Raw genomic sequence first — 17,062 nt, forward strand, 5'->3', positions numbered from 1 at the left:
ACTACAACTCCTTTCGAGCTCCCTCCCGATGGTGCCAGGCGCAGAAAAGAGGAAGATCCCTTCCTCCCCCGCGCTTAAGTACCCACCCCCTAACTCCTCCCCTTCCCCTGCCTGGACTATCCCCTGCGCGAAAGACCCCGGGGAAAGACTAGTCTGCGACTCTGCTTTCCCCGGGGCCCGGCATTCAGCGCTGGTGTCTTCCTCCGCTCATTCCCCACTCAGCACCAGTAGGGAGTCACGTCTACACGGCAGTCTTGGTTGGCCACGCCCTCTTCTCCTAATACATCTTTACAGCTTCCTGAGTTTCCGCTCGTGTTCTATTTTCCTTATGGTAACACTGATAGAAGTATGAGCTCTGTCCCTTTAAGGCGAGGGAAAGGTTATTGTTGCATGGCCTTTGTGTGTATGTGCTGATGCGGGTGCAGGCAGCCAGACAGGTCGCGCGTGCAGAGAGACCCGGGAAGCGGCCGTGATATGAGTGGTGTGAAGTGAATTAATGTGAGGCAGGCAGTCTGTCTGTCAGGAGCAGCGCTTGCAGCGTGGGGCCGGTCGACCCAGTCACCGCGGTGGTCCGGCTCCTCGTGACCCAGCACTGTTTCAAAGAAGAAAAGGCTAAATGTGCTCTTTGCTTCCGGACGCGGCTATCCCTTTCATGCTGGGAAATATTTCACGGAGAAGAGCCCCTGACTCCTGCTTAAATTGGTAAAGGAAAGGGGTGGTGGAGGGGGCAAAAGATCAGTGACATTTCCCAATCCCTCCCATTACTGGGACGACTGGTACCTGACATGAACATGCAGGTGGAAGAAATTGCATTATGGTTCCAAAAGACACTGCTTTTGGAACAAAAAACAATGTTTAGCTATATGTCTATTTTTAAAACCAGAAACGCAATGTAATGGAATAGAACATGTTTCAATTATAGTAGTATTGACATCTAAAGCTTGCGTTTAGTATATTTTACATTACGTCAGAATTATTTTTTTGTTTGTTTTAAAAGTATTTGTTTCTTGTGAGAGAGCGCAAATTTGAATAAAAAAATTATGTATAGGCCGTATTTACAAGCACATTGTATAACGTAGGAATGAAACGTATATCGTAATGTGACGTGACACTTATAGCATATAGATAACCGATATAATCCAAAGTAATATAAGAAATGTAACTGTATTCACTTTAGAACATGTATTAGATTTAGAAGGCCCGTGTATGTAGTAAGCTGATATAGAGATGATGTAGAAAAGCTTACGAAATGTAGAACGTGCAAAGTAGAATTCATGTACGTGTGTAACCTTAATGGAAAAGCGGCGAGAAATGAAACGTGAAGAAATATGTAGAACATGTATAAAACGATATAGCGAATGATAATATAAAGTTATGCTTTACGTAGTTTACATTCTATGTATATTGTATTCACACATGTGTAACAGACTTTTTGCTAAAGTACGAATATATATAAAAGTGTGTTAAAGGTTATACTGTGTAGAAGGTTCTTTTTGTGAAAATGCTAGAAGGGTTTAGGTCATTTGTGATTCTAACCTGACTGACCAAGGGTTAGCAGGAGCACAGTCCGATGTATATAATTTAGCGGACTTACAGGAGTCGTAAATAGCTTGATGTGGACGTGAGAGCCAAGAAGTCTAGCACTTGTTAGATTTAAGGTGACAACGCTGGACAAGGTTTATGGCCTGAACGTGATGAGAAGCGCTTAGAATTTGAAACTTGTTTTGAATGACCATTCACAGGACCTAGAAGGTCAAAGAATAGCAGTTGTAAGTTAAAGCCGTGTTTAAGTTCATATGATTTCTGATCTGAAAGTGTCAATTGAAATTGCCAATAAGAAGATGAAGATGACATCTAAAGAAGAAAGGTCAACTTAACGGACGGCGAAAGAGAGGAAGCAATGGAAGAAGCCAGAAGCTGACATCATCGGGGAAAGTCCGTGGTGGGCGTCAAGGGGCGTTCCACCCACACTGTGGTTGTGTATTTTAGGGACAGCACCCCGGGGATAAGATAGCGAACAGCTCCGAGCAGATGCCATCATAGAAAAGCTCAGAGTAGCGATTAGCCCAGGCGATTGGCTCAGAACAGCTCAGAGAGAGAAGGGCGAAGGATAGATGCCTTGAGCAGATGCGCTGAGAGAGATCAGAGCGCAAGAGAGCAGTAGGCCGAGGACCCTTAAGAAGAGCGGATGGGTAGGCAGAAAGGGTACTGCTCTTTAGATTTAAGTTACCTTTAGAGGCTAAGAGAGTTTGAACTTCTTTGGAAGTCAAACTGCTGACACCTTTTTAGGGAAGGAACTAACGAAGTAGGGATGTCACCTAGCATAGAGTAGGGACAGATTTAACGTGATATTTTTCTCTTTCTGTAGACGACGCCAAGGAACCACTTCACATCGAAGCTTTAACTTGCTGAATGTGGAATTGATATTGTATTCTTTTGTATACTTTGATCCCGAGAGGATTGTATTTGCATTTAACTTTGGTTTTTATATAAAACTTTCAAACTTTACCAGTTGTAAGTGGTTCTTCCGAGTGGCGTCCGTTAATGGGGTTTGACTAAACCTACACAGGGGTTGTCTTTTACTCAATGACAGATACTAGCGGTCCAAAACAGATGAATGAGATAAGTTATTAAATTGATCATAAATTGATATCAAAATCTCATTCCCCGCAGTTGGTAGCAGAGAAATGATGGTTATCTTCTTGAGGAAGACGACCTGGGCCAGGTTTAGTTTACCCCAAGGTCCCTAGTCATCGACAACCAGAAGAAGAATTGCAGCCGAAGACGGTGCTGACGGTGCGACGAGAGAAAAGCAGCAGAGTCGGTCGAGAGTGAGTATAAGGGTCATGCGTTGTAAGATTGCGGTGTTTTATGTTGTTCCTGTGTTGTAATGTCAAGCGGAGTTGAATGCCTGTAGTGTGATTGAGGGAAGGTTGTGAGCGCGCGCAACCGGATGAAATCTTATGTCCAGAGGACTTAAGTGGTTCGGGTGTATCGAACACCCAGAGTAATTTGTCTACCATTGAAAGGGGGTCATGAGGTACCATTGATTTCCCGACAGACCGATGATAGGGGGAGCGTAAGAGTGAGTGAATGAGTAACGGACGCTGGTCGTACGTTTACTGTGTGTAAGTAACCTATCAGTTGAGGCAAGTGTCCGACCGTAAGAGGAAAGACGCTGTGCCAGTTGAGGTGACAATTACAGTTAGACTGTGGCCGTACAGTCAGAGAAAAGTGATCGCTTGGACGGAAGTAGTCATTTTTCAGTGTATGAATGAAAACGCATACGAAATCGTGAGACAAATTGAGAACGGAGGAGAATTGCTGCAAGAAGGAACGAGTGACGTCAGCATAGAACCGCGCTGAGATTGGTTAGTTTGTCAGACGTCAGCGTAGAGTCGCGCTGAGATAGGCCGGTTAGCAAGAGCCGCGTAGTAATTGGTTGGTGGTTGTCATCGGGACGTAAACAAGGAAGAATAAAGGGAAAATTGTAAATTATCGAAAATGAAGTGTTTTAAGGGTTTAAGAAAAATCTTTAGGAGAAATAGAAGAAACTTATATGCCGGAGAGGAAGCTCCACCAGAAGGCACACCAGCTTATTATATGGCAGTGAATGTAGGCTTGCACTCGATATTATGGATCTCCGAGTGGAATAAGCTAACTGAAGGGAATAAGGAACTGGCGTTTCCGAGATTCGGAACGTTTAAGCTAGATGTGTTGAACGAACTAAAAGCGGTAATGCTTGCAACAAGACCTCTACCGAGGCCAACACAGTTCGAAGCACTTAGTGTATGGTTTAGAACAGCACACGAAAAGAGCATAAAGAGGCGCCAAGAAAGAGTGAGACGATCAGTAAAGGCAGTACAGGATGCCAAATGGGATGAGGAAGCTAAGAAATGGAGAGTGCAAAAGATAGAAGCGGATAAACTGTACCCGATGCTGGAAGTTACGGGAGAGAGGAAACCTCTAGAAGAGGAAGAGGAAAGCGAGACAGAAGAGGAGTTGATAGAGAGGCTATTGACAGATAGACCACCTCCATACAGCGGAGGGGCCGCAAGTCCTATATTACCACAAGAGGACGGAGCTAGATGGGGAGAATATAAATCGATCCCAGTATCAGAGTGGGATGCCAAGAAAGAGGAGGAGGTACCTCAATCTAGTTCCGAACAGAGAGTAGTGGGAAGATTCGTGGTCCAGAAAATGCCAGAAACGCAACATGCAAGGTCTTACCAAATGCCAGATGCTCTACAAGTACCGGTTACCATAGGCCCTATTGTGTCAATCTACAACCCAGAAGGGGTCCAGCAGGAGGAACAGGCACGATGGGACAGGGAAAGGATAGAGATGGAGAATAGAGATACCATGATGAATCCTCAGAGACAGGTATTAGCACCGATGAGTCGGAGTACCCCATTAGATGCGGCAACAGGTCCCTGGGTAGAACAAGGGCGTCAAAGAGGGCCAATGGACTTAAGGGGACCAAAACCGAAGTCCTTTAAGGAATTAAGGGAATACCTGAAGGATTGGGATACTGCCGAGGAGATTAGGAATAAAAGTGTAGAAACAGGAGCTGAGTGGAGAGACCAAGATAACCGAGTTCTCTCTCATTGTGGAGCTGGCGAAAGCAGCCCGGAGTGGGAGAGAGGGAGTCAAGAAAGCAGAGGAATTAATTGTCCTACTATTAGCGGCAATAGGCAAATGTGCGACGACAGGAGTACAGGGTGTGACGAAGTGCCTCGCGTCACCTTTAGTGAAGGAGAACAAAGGACGCAGGAGTACCGTAATACTTTCAGATGCACTCACCATACCTCGGGTGAAACGGTGCAACATTGGAATCACGGAAACATGGAGAGTCGCGAAGCGTCTCGACATGCATCCGGCGATAGTAGACAAAGTCATGACAACGTAGGGAGTCGCGAAACGTCTCGCCATACTTCTGGGGATCAGGATCGAGATCGCGGGAGCATGGGGAGCCATGAAGGACCTTATCGGTTACTGAGCGACACCAGACAGCAAGCGAACTACAGTGATTTTGAACAGAACGGTGGATCCTATCTCGTATCTGGAGAAACCGAGCCAAAAAGGCGCAGTGTAGGGATGGGGGATGGAGTAATGTTCCACCACACCCCACGGGAAGATGGAAAGGCTTGGGATTTAGAGAGGTGGGAACAAAGAGATGGAAGGAAAACTCCTCATAACTCACCTGTGTTCAGGCGTAGAGCGCATAGTGGAGGTGAGAGGGGTATGAGCGAACCACCTAGGACCGATATACTGAGAGCTGAAATAAAAGCAAACCGGCTCGACGTAATGAGTCTAAAATCAGACTTAGATGAAATAATTGACGGCACAGTGAAAATAGAGAGATTGGAATTGTACGCACCAGATGAAATATTGTTTTTATCCAAGGATGTTACTCGGAGGGCGAGGTCAGCTCATGAAAATTTATCGAATTTAGCAAATAGATATATGATAGACCTATCACGAACTAAAGCTTTACAGGGTAACCATAGGCTAACTTGCTCGGATCAGGATCTGGATGAGCGTAGAACGATCGCGCTGAAGGTGCACATAAGGGAATTGATTCAGAGTATTAGAATATGGAGAGATCTGGATAGATGGGAGGAAAGATGGTCTAAGAAGGGATCCGTAAGAAGGAGTTCGCTTACAAGGTCCCCGGATACAGACCTAATGCGAATGGAAGCATTCCCTTTGCGAGAAATCGCGAACGGAAATTACGTTCACGTACCATGGAGTAGGGGGGATTTGGCGGCATTTACCAATTCCTTCCCAAAGCTTAGAGAAAATCCCGTCGAGTGGTACAAGCAGGTAGAAAGATTTGTGAAGATCTCGAAGGTACTGTGGATCGATTTGAACACATTGTTCGATATCGTAGTACCTGGAGATTTGTGGACGGCATGCAAGCTTAGTGTTGAATGGCCTACTTATGAGCCTCCGAGAGATACCCGGACGAATGGTCCATCAGTCAGAGTCATGGAGAAATACGAGAGAGTCATAACATGGCTGAAAGAGAAAGTGCCAGTGCACGATATAGACTGGGTTAAGATAGATCGAACTACTCAGGAGCCGAAGGAAACAGTCCATGAGTTTTATGAGCGATTGCTGAAAGCATTCAAGCAATACAGTGGGTTAGATGTAATGGATCCTAAGGACATAGGGCAGTTTGTGTCGAAGTTTGTTCTCGGACTAAGACCAGACATAAGCCTGATGATACAACAGCATCTAATCTGTTGGCAGAACAAACCTTTAGATGAAATTCTGAGGTATGCAAGGTACTGTAGTGACGAGATAGATTCGAAGGCTAAGAAACTCAAGGAGAAGTTAATGCTGGTACAAATGCAAGCAGCTGGAAAGGGTGGACAACGGCAACAGGGAACAGGAGCGCAAGTAAAGAAACAGAATAATCAGAGCAGAGATGAGGAAGAAAGACCGAGACCGAGAATGGATATTGCGACACTGAAAAAGACAACTAGATGTCATCAGTGTAACGAAGTGGGACATTGGCGACGCGAGTGTCCTTACAATGTTGAGACAGGAGAATTAGAACAAGAGGAGGAAGAGGTACAGAACAACGTGGTTAAGGGAGCCGCAGCCCCGAAGGGAAAGTTTATCAAAGGGGGGACTCAGACTCCTCGAGCCCCGTTTCCTCAACCGCCTCGCATTTCCAATGGAGGGAAAACCTACAGACAGATGCCATTGTTTGTAGGAGGAGAAGAATGTTATTACGTTGATCCTCTTACAGGGCAACGAGTAAACAGGGAGGAAGATTGTACTCTAGGAGCAGCCCTGGAAGTAGATCAGAGAGGACCATACGTAGAGGCTGAAGTAGCTGGATGTCCTACAACCTTTTTGGTAGATACGGGTGCTACTCGATCCACGTTGAGATCAGCGGTAGTCCCAGGTTTGCCAATATCAGGAGAGACGATTCAGGTGGTAGGAGTCGCAAACAAAAGAATGACTAATCCTCTGACCGAACCAGTGTCAGTAAAGATAGGGAATTACAGTGACGAACATCAGTTTGTGATCTGTGATTCTAGCCCTGTGTGTTTGCTAGGAAGAGATCTGTTGTGTAAACTGAATTGCACAATACATTGTACACCTGAAGGAGTAGAAGTACAGACGAATGATGAGGATGCCGATTTTAAAATTGTAAACTCGCAAGAGTGCGTGGAACTATATCCTACCTTAACAGTGGAGGAACTTCCACAGGATTTGAGAGAGAAAGTGTCAGCGGAGGTGTGGGATTTTACTGGAGAAGAAATAGGACTGATTAAAGGAGTAGAACCAGTAAAAATCTTGGTAAAACCCAATGCTGAGTATCCAAGAACCCCACAATACAAATTGACTCCAGAGACGATTGCAGGAATAAAGCCTGTGATCGAATCCATGATTAAACAGGGAATACTGAAGGAGATCGTGGGTAGTCCATGTAACTCCCCGATTATGGGTTTGCAGAAGCCTAGTGGAAAATACAGAATAGTGCAGGATCTTCGAAAGATTAATAATATTGTTGTCTCATGTTGTCCAGTGGTACCGAATCCATCAGTGATATTATTTCAGATACCGTTCCAAGCTGAATGGTTTACAGTGATAGATTTGTGCCAGGCTTTCTTTTCGATACCGTTAGACGAAGAGAGCCAGTATCTTTTCGCTTTTAAGCTGGAAGATCGCGTCTTAACATGGTGTCGTATCCCTCAGGGGTATACAGAAAGCCCATCGATCTTTAACCAGTTATTAAAACGAAACCTTGAAAGTCTAGTACTGCCCAAGAATTCGGTTCTAGTCCAGTACATAGACGACCTCCTAGTTGCGTCAGAAACTGAGGAAGCTTGCAAAGAAGACACCATAACCTTGTTAAATCACTTGGCCGAGAACGGACACAAGGTGTCTCCAAGTAAATTGCAATATTGTAAGACTGAGGTGCAATACTTGGGTCATAGGATTGAAAAGGGAAAGCGGAAGGTGTCTCCAGACAGAATAGAGGCGATCATGAAAATGAACGCGCCTACAACACAAAGAGAAGTCAGGATGTTTCTAGGTATGGTCGGTTACTGTCGACAGTGGATAGCCAATTTCTCACTGAAGGCAAAACCGTTATTACAACTGACGCACAAAGGAGTAAGTGATCCGGTACCATGGGACAAAGATTGTTTGATGGCGTTTTTGCAGCTGAGGGAGGACTTATGTCGTGCCCCGGCTTTAGGAATGCCTGATTACACGAAACCATTTTTGCTTTACTGCTGCGAAAGAGAGGGATGCGCTTTAGCAGTTTTAGCTCAGATCCACGGAGATGCGCGTAGACCAGTGGCATATTTCTCGGCTACATTAGATCCAGTAGCCGCAGCGTTGCCCGGATGTCTCAAATCCGTAGCCGCAACGGGTGTCAGCATTGAACGATCTGAAAGCGTAGTTATGGGTCATCAGTTAGAGGTGTATGTACCACATTCTGTAGAATTGTTAATGACCAGGACTAAGACTCAGCATCTGACAAATAGCAGGCTCACACGCTACGAGCAAGTCATACTGGCTGCCGAGAATGTGACCCTAAAAAGATGCTCCGTCTTGAATCCTGCAACTTTGATGCCACTTCCGAATGAGGTGGATGATGAAAATTGTACAGATCATGACTGCCTTGATGTGACTGAACTATGCACCAAACCGAGACCCGATATTGTAGATGAGCCATTGACTGACCCAGATGAAATTTTCTTTGTTGATGGTTCATGTGTAAGAGACAATGTCGGTCAGCTGAGAGCAGCTTATGCAGTTTGCACAATTACAAGAGTTATAGAAGCCGCTTGCCTGGAAGGAGTACACTCCGCTCAGGTAGCTGAAATTGTTGCTTTGACTCGTGCTTGCTTAGCGGGCGACAAACTTCGAGTCACCATATACACCGATAGCCAGTATGGTTTCGGGGTAGTTCACGATTACGGGCAGTTATGGTCTCAAAGAGGTTACATGACCTCCTCGGGTTCTCCCATTAGGAATGGAGAATTCGTGAGACTTTTGTTAGAGGCATTGCAAAAACCGATGGCCATAGCAGTGGTCAAATGTGCAGCCCATACAAAGAATGTTGACTTTGTGTCACTAGGAAACCGCTACGCAGATGAAGTAGCGCGTTATTGCGCAGAGCAGGGATATTCTCACACTGATATAAAAGTGGGGGGAATCCAAGAAAGAACTGAATTGACCATGTTGTTAGATACTGTAGATACGTGGGATGAATTAAGGAGTGTTCAGGAAAATGCACCAGATGATGAGAAAAAGAGTTGGGAAATAGCTGGTTGTTCTAGAAGTGAGATGAATTTCTGGATATCTGCAGATGGGAGAGCAGTTTTACCAAATGAACTCGTTAGTCCAATGGCAAGGAAATTGCATGGATCAGCACACATAGGAAGAGATGCTATGGTGAGAGTATTCAGACAAACGTGGTTTAATCCCAAATTTAGAGTAGCGGCAGAAGCAGTGTGTCAGCGATGTACGATCTGTCAGCAACTAAATGTGGGCAAGAGAACACCAGTTACATTGAGTCATATTGGGAGGTCTGGGGGGCCTTTCAATAGGATGCAGCTTGATTTCATTGAAATGCCTAAATGCAATAGACTCAGATACGTTTTAGTGATTGTCTGCATATTTTCTAGATGGGTTGAGGCTTACCCTACACGTAGGTGCGATACACTTACAGTAGCGAAATTGTTACTTAGAGAGTTAATACCGAGGTTTGGGGTGCCATCCTCTTTGGAATCGGACAGAGGAACTCATTTCAATAGCGAAATAGTGAAGATGCTATGTTCAGCTTTGAATATCGATCAGAAGTTACACTGCAGCTATCGACCAGAAGCTTCAGGGATTGTAGAGCAAATCAACAGCACAATCAAGTCCAGACTGGCTAAAGTTTGTTCATCGACGTCCCTGAGTTTGCCAGACGCACTTCCAGTAGTTCTTATGAGCATACGTAGCACACCTGATAGAAGAACAGGTCTCTCTCCACACGAAGTGCTAATGGGGAGAGCTATGAGGTTGCCATCGGTTCCGACTGCAGCTCTAGTGAACATCACAGACGATTTGATCTTGGACTACTGCAAGGGACTATCTGATGCCGTTAATTCTGTGTCCCTCCAGGTCCAGGCTGCAGAGGTTCCATCAGCACAAGACTTGTGCCATGACCTGAGTCCGGGAGACTGGGTCCTGGTGAAGAAGCATGTCAGGAAGAACTGCTTAGACGTGCGCTGGAGAGGACCGTTTCAAGTCATACTTGTAACGAATACTGCAGTTAAGTGTGGAGGTCTGCCGAACTGGATACATGCCTCACACACCCGAAGAGTGCCAACACCTCTAGGAGAAACAGCTCCTCTCTCGGATGAAAATCCGGCGGGAAGCGGAGAAGCCATAGAGGGGGAAAGCCAAGCTGAGGAGGTGATCGAAGAACCTGAAACTGTGTTGGAACAGGACGACGAAGGTCAGGACACTAGTGGGACCGAAGTCGCCTCAGGAGAAGAAAGTAATTGGGAGTCCGACACAGATATCGAGCAAACAGAGAGTGACCAAGAGACAGGTCCAAGAACAAGGAGCAGAAGGACAAGAAGTGACAAAGCCAGCTGGCCCGAGAGAAGGAAAAGGCCAAGCTCAGAAGAAAAGCAAGAAAGAACTCTTGTTCCGATCGAAGAAGAATCAGACCAGGAGGAGGAAACTACAGACTCAGGAACTGAAAGTCCAAGGAGATCGAGAAGGGTACGTGTGCCCTGCAGAAGGTACGCCACCCCAGAGTGGACTTATCTAGCAGATGTCTTGGGGACAGAAATCTGGGAGAGTGAAGAAAGTGAAAGTAATCGATCACGATCCATTTGTGGCAGTGGAGATATGGATGTTGACGCCTGGACTCGAGACTGAGGGATTACTGACTTTCACACTTCCCATACCCCCATATTTGAGTCAAATTCAAGATCTAGTGCTAAATAGGTTACAATTCCCAACATTTGGTCAGCAAATGTCAGAAGAAGAAGAAAAAGTTATTCGTTTTGAATTATTGGAAATAGTTGTGAAAGCTGCAGGAGAGAAAATAATTGTTGATGCCTAAGAGACTTTTGTGTATAAGCTATAAAGAAGAAGATAACCTAGCACCGAGTGGAAAGAAGAATAAAATTAGGGATTACATTTAGTGGACGGAGAAGGGTTAGGGTTGTCTGCTGCTAAAAAGAGTAAAAGACATTGTTGCGAAAAAGAGACTTTGTTGATAAAAAGCACTTTACAGATTGAGAAAGCAAATAAAGCGAACAAAGACTGGAAAAGAAAAGCTTTTTCGCTAAAGAAGGAGCTACGCTGTTTTGATAACATGGAGAACGGCAACTCAAACCGAAAAACTAGATGTATAGTAGGTACACTTATAGCAATAGTAATATTTCTCATAATTACAGTAGTGACAATATCATACATAATAGGACATGAATCAGATAAAGAAACAGCAAATGTACAGCCTATAACGACTTTGAAACCTGCTCTTGTGGGAAAGAACGAGGAGAGCAATGTTATACGTGAAAAGGCGTTATTGGCAGATGAAGCTCGTAGATTACATGTAGACGAGTCACAGGGAAACTTTAGGTCAAACGCATATGCTAAACTGTTATATGAGTATATCGATGCCATGGAGGCCAAAGATTGCTACGTTTGTATGCAATTGCCGGCTTCTGTAGACGAAGGCATTAGATATCATCATCTCCCATTGACTTATGGGATAACATGTAGTTTACTGCTTAGTATATTCTATGGTAGAGAAGGATTTGAGTACTACTTTTCAAATTATGATTCGGTACTGCCTGAAGTTCCGAATTATAAGCAAATGAATAAGTGGGACTATTACAAAAAGGAGGATAGACTAGCTAAATTCTTTCTTCCTTGGGATACACTAGATACGTCATATGCACGCAGAAATAATCTAACTTGCAAAGTATCAGAGGTAGAGAAGAAGTTCATAGGACAAGTAGACGATAGATACAGAAGGCAGAAGATTCTAAAAATGTCAGGACAATGGAAAACGGATTGGACCGAAGAAGAGAAAGCACATAAAAAGAAGGGTAGCAATGGTCCAATAGCATTGGATAGAACGCAGAAAGGAAAGTTATGTTTAACTCGAAGCAAGACATATTATGAGAGTGTATTTGTAGGTGAAGTAAATTGTGAACATGCTTTTCGTTTAGAGTACTATACGAAAGACTTTATGAAAGGAATGCAAGCTATTCCGAATGTGTATTTTGTATGTGGAAGAAATGCCTATGTAAAACTACCTGACAATTGGTATGGTTCGTGTTACTTGGCAATTGTCTTCCCCAAAATATATCATGCAAAGGATGTAGCGATAATAGAAGGAAAGGCTTTGAGGAGAGCGAAAAGGGAAGTAGGAGATGCAGAAGTAGTAGGAGATGTATTTGGAGCGATGTTTCCATTGTTAGGTTTGATACTTAACGATGTTAAGATCAGGAGACTAGCTACAGTTGTAGATAGATTATCTGCAAGTACTGCAAGGTCATTAATGTTAGTAGAAGGCGAAATGCAGTCGATTAGAGCAATGGTTCTTCAGAACCGACTTGCTTTAGATGTACTGCTAGCAAAAGAAGGCGGAGTTTGTAAGGCTTTGAAGGTTCAGGAATGTTGTACTTATATTCCTGATAATTCAAAACCACTTGAGAAAGTCATACGGAACATTACACAGATTCATAAAGAAATCGAAGATTTATCAAAAATAAACGTTTGGGAAAAAGTCGGTCATGGAGTAGGAAAGGTTGGGAGTTGGTTTGCCAACCTTGGTAAAAGCATAGTATGGTACATAGTAAAGCCTATATTGATAGTATTAATTTGTATAATCACATTGTTAGGTTTAGTAAAATTGTATAAATGGTATAGGTCGAACCAGTTACAGCGAACAATGAGAGAGCAAGAAAGGAGATTAGCTGCTTTACAAGATCAACAGTACAAAAGCTTAAGAGCTCTCGAAACGATGAAAAGAGGGAATATCGTAACTAGTTCTGTTTAGAGATGTTATTCAAATTGCATTTAGTGATGACTCCTAGAAGTCATCAAAGGGGGGACTGAGAGAGCGCAAATTTGAATAAAAAAATTATGTATAGGCCGTATTTACAAGCACATTGTATAACGTAGGAATGAAACGTATATCGTAATGTGACGTGACACTTATAGCATATAGATAACCGATATAATCCAAAGTAATATAGGAAATGTAACTGTATTCACTTTAGAACATGTATTAGATTTAGAAGGCCCGTGTATGTAGTAAGCTGATATAGAGATGATGTAGAAAAGCTTACGAAATGTAGAACGTGCAAAGTAGAATTCATGTACGTGTGTAACCTTAATGGAAAAGCGGCGAGAAATGAAACGTGAAGAAATATGTAGAACATGTATAAAACGATATAGCGAATGATAATATAAAGTTATGCTTTACGTAGTTTACATTCTATGTATATTGTATTCACACATGTGTAACAGACTTTTTGCTAAAGTACGAATATATATAAAAGTGTGTTAAAGGTTATACTGTGTAGAAGGTTCTTTTTGTGAAAATGCTAGAAGGGTTTAGGTCATTTGTGATTCTAACCTGACTGACCAAGGGTTAGCAGGAGCACAGTCCGATGTATATAATTTAGCGGACTTACAGGAGTCGTAAATAGCTTGATGTGGACGTGAGAGCCAAGAAGTCTAGCACTTGTTAGATTTAAGGTGACAACGCTGGACAAGGTTTATGGCCTGAACGTGATGAGAAGCGCTTAGAATTTGAAACTTGTTTTGAATGACCATTCACAGGACCTAGAAGGTCAAAGAATAGCAGTTGTAAGTTAAAGCCGTGTTTAAGTTCATATGATTTCTGATCTGAAAGTGTCAATTGAAATTGCCAATAAGAAGATGAAGATGACATCTAAAGAAGAAAGGTCAACTTAACGGACGGCGAAAGAGAGGAAGCAATGGAAGAAGCCAGAAGCTGACATCATCGGGGAAAGTCCGTGGTGGGCGTCAAGGGGCGTTCCACCCACACTGTGGTTGTGTATTTTAGGGACAGCACCCCGGGGATAAGATAGCGAACAGCTCCGAGCAGATGCCATCATAGAAAAGCTCAGAGTAGCGATTAGCCCAGGCGATTGGCTCAGAACAGCTCAGAGAGAGAAGGGCGAAGGATAGATGCCTTGAGCAGATGCGCTGAGAGAGATCAGAGCGCAAGAGAGCAGTAGGCCGAGGACCCTTAAGAAGAGCGGATGGGTAGGCAGAAAGGGTACTGCTCTTTAGATTTAAGTTACCTTTAGAGGCTAAGAGAGTTTGAACTTCTTTGGAAGTCAAACTGCTGACACCTTTTTAGGGAAGGAACTAACGAAGTAGGGATGTCACCTAGCATAGAGTAGGGACAGATTTAACGTGATATTTTTCTCTTTCTGTAGACGACGCCAAGGAACCACTTCACATCGAAGCTTTAACTTGCTGAATGTGGAATTGATATTGTATTCTTTTGTATACTTTGATCCCGAGAGGATTGTATTTGCATTTAACTTTGGTTTTTATATAAAACTTTCAAACTTTACCAGTTGTAAGTGGTTCTTCCGAGTGGCGTCCGTTAATGGGGTTTGACTAAACCTACACAGGGGTTGTCTTTTACTCAATGACAGATACTAGCGGTCCAAAACAGATGAATGAGATAAGTTATTAAATTGATCATAAATTGATATCAAAATCTCATTCCCCGCACTTGCATGGATCGTTATGTAAAGGGTTAACCGAAGCAATTTTAATCTACTGCTGTGTGGGGGCACACAGCCTTGAATTTGGCATATTCAGCTTGGCTTTAACACATCCTTTCTTTCAAGTAGTCGCAGAATGTCTTCTGTCTTTGTATTAATGCTGTACAGTATCGGCCGCAAAGGCTGTGAAGGTGGCCTGTGGCCTGGACATCACAGCGCGCCGCTGTTTGTATTCATCGGATTTACAATGAACGCAAATCAAATAGGACTATTTTTGCATTCCTACCAGTCACTCCGCCGCCCAGGCCCATTTCATCATTTTCCCTGCAGTTCCAGGCGGGATCTTTATAAACGAACGCCACACCACGGTCTATTAATTACAAATGTATAGGTAAAGTGAAGGCAATTCAAACACGAAATACCTTTGAGGCTGAGGCAGGTACCAGTACATGCGAGGAAATGGAGTTAAGTCATCCTAAACACTTGGCTCGTGTCAAGAAAACTACTGACACGGTCTGCACATATGATAGGTGATGCTTTGGGTACACGTTCATCAGAGGCGCAACTAGAGCCAAATTTCGGGGGGGAGGGGGCTAAGAAATTTTTTGGGGGGAGGCTGAATCTTTAAGGAATAGGAAGAGTGGAGCTGCAGAGGCTCTTAGAAGGGGTGAAACAACAGCGAGCCCTCAGTAACATGCAAATGGTCTTTTAAAGACCTGTGAAATTCTCGGGTGCGGCAGTGTGTGTACCCGGGAAGCTGTCTCATCCCGGGCTGACACACACCACGGTGGGGTTGGTACCATGCCTTAGAATGGGGAATAATACCATAATATCACCTGTTTCTCCCAGTCTATGCAGCAGAGTGTCATATAGCATCACAGTATTTCAGGGCACACATTTTGCCACGCTTTTAGCTGGAAGAAGATTGTATGGGGACAAGAAGTGGTATTTTTGCAATCCAAGTACATACATTCCTATTTGTGCCCAAAACTTGTTTACCACTATAAATGGGATGAAGACCCTAAGGGTTATCAGAGATGGTATATGTTAATGCCCTTAGCACTAGAGGCTTTTATTTAAGAAAGTGTGAGCTGCTCCTACAAGCACATAAAAGTCAAAATTCCCAACATGATGCTGTTGTTGCTAATCATATCTTTAAATATTTTTTTTATCAACCGTATATGGATGAAATGTTATTCGGCCTTGCAAGCGATAATATGCTAATAAAAGGGTAAATAGCATGATACTAACATAAATCAATACTTCCAAAGTGATCTTCAGATTTTTAAAATAAATACACATAGGTTTTGAGGCATTTCGTTGAGAGGACAAATGTATCTAGTAGCCGTAATAAACCAGTCACCAATATTGAAATACAATCAAAACATAATAATAGACTTTCTTCTGTCTTTCTTTGACGTGGATTCAGGGCTTCCTTCTCTCTGAGTTTCCTCACAAATTCTTCAAAAACTGCAGTGCCATGTCTCATCCCCAAAAAACAGTGCTCAAACCCTGCAGTGATTGTGAGGGACACATGCCCATTATGGACACTCACGCAATCTGTGGTGCTTAAGTTCCAATCATGACTCTTAAGGCCTGTTCGTCTTGCTTCAGCATGCACCTTAAAGCCACTAAAGAGCGAGAGGCAGGCTCTTCTCAGCTAGGAATAAGGAAGGCCATCCATGCCGTAAAAGGGCAAACACTGATCTTGGTCTTCTGCAGGCCCAGTACAGAAGAGGAAACACAGAAAGAAGAAACACTCCAGAGGTAAGTCCCCTCTTCGCTCTCTGTCTCCCACAGAATCTCGTCCTCGGAACCAGGGCTTGTTCACTTAACTCCATCGCAGCCACCTCTGTACAGCCCTGCTCATCCTTTGGACTTGGCTCCGGACAGATCTCTGTCCTTCCCAGAGACCTCTGCTGGCATTTTCCCTGCAGGATGCTCTGGCTTCGGTGCTGACTTTCCACACATGGCCGATTTTGGAATCCGATCCAGCAGCGTTCCTTAACGCCATGCACTAACTTCATCTTCACAAAGGTTTGACGCAATCCGGCGCCCCTTTAGGTCCAGCGGATCCAACAATACAGCTTCCGATGTTTCTGCCATTCCCACCCTTCAGCGCCGCTCAGCCGGACCCAGTGCCGTCACCACACTACTTAAACCAAGCTCTTGGATACATGACCCTGCAACCAATCCCATGCACAGCGCAGCTTCCACCTTCACCATGTCCACCTCCTCCCCCTCTGGCTCAAGATATGGTGTTTCTGGCGCCACAGCCCAAAGTCTTGACTTTGGGACCTATCTGC

This window comes from Lissotriton vulgaris, chromosome 1_1 (genome assembly GCF_964263255.1).
Source record: "Lissotriton vulgaris chromosome 1_1, aLisVul1.2, whole genome shotgun sequence".
Lineage (NCBI taxonomy): Eukaryota > Metazoa > Chordata > Amphibia > Caudata > Salamandridae > Lissotriton > Lissotriton vulgaris.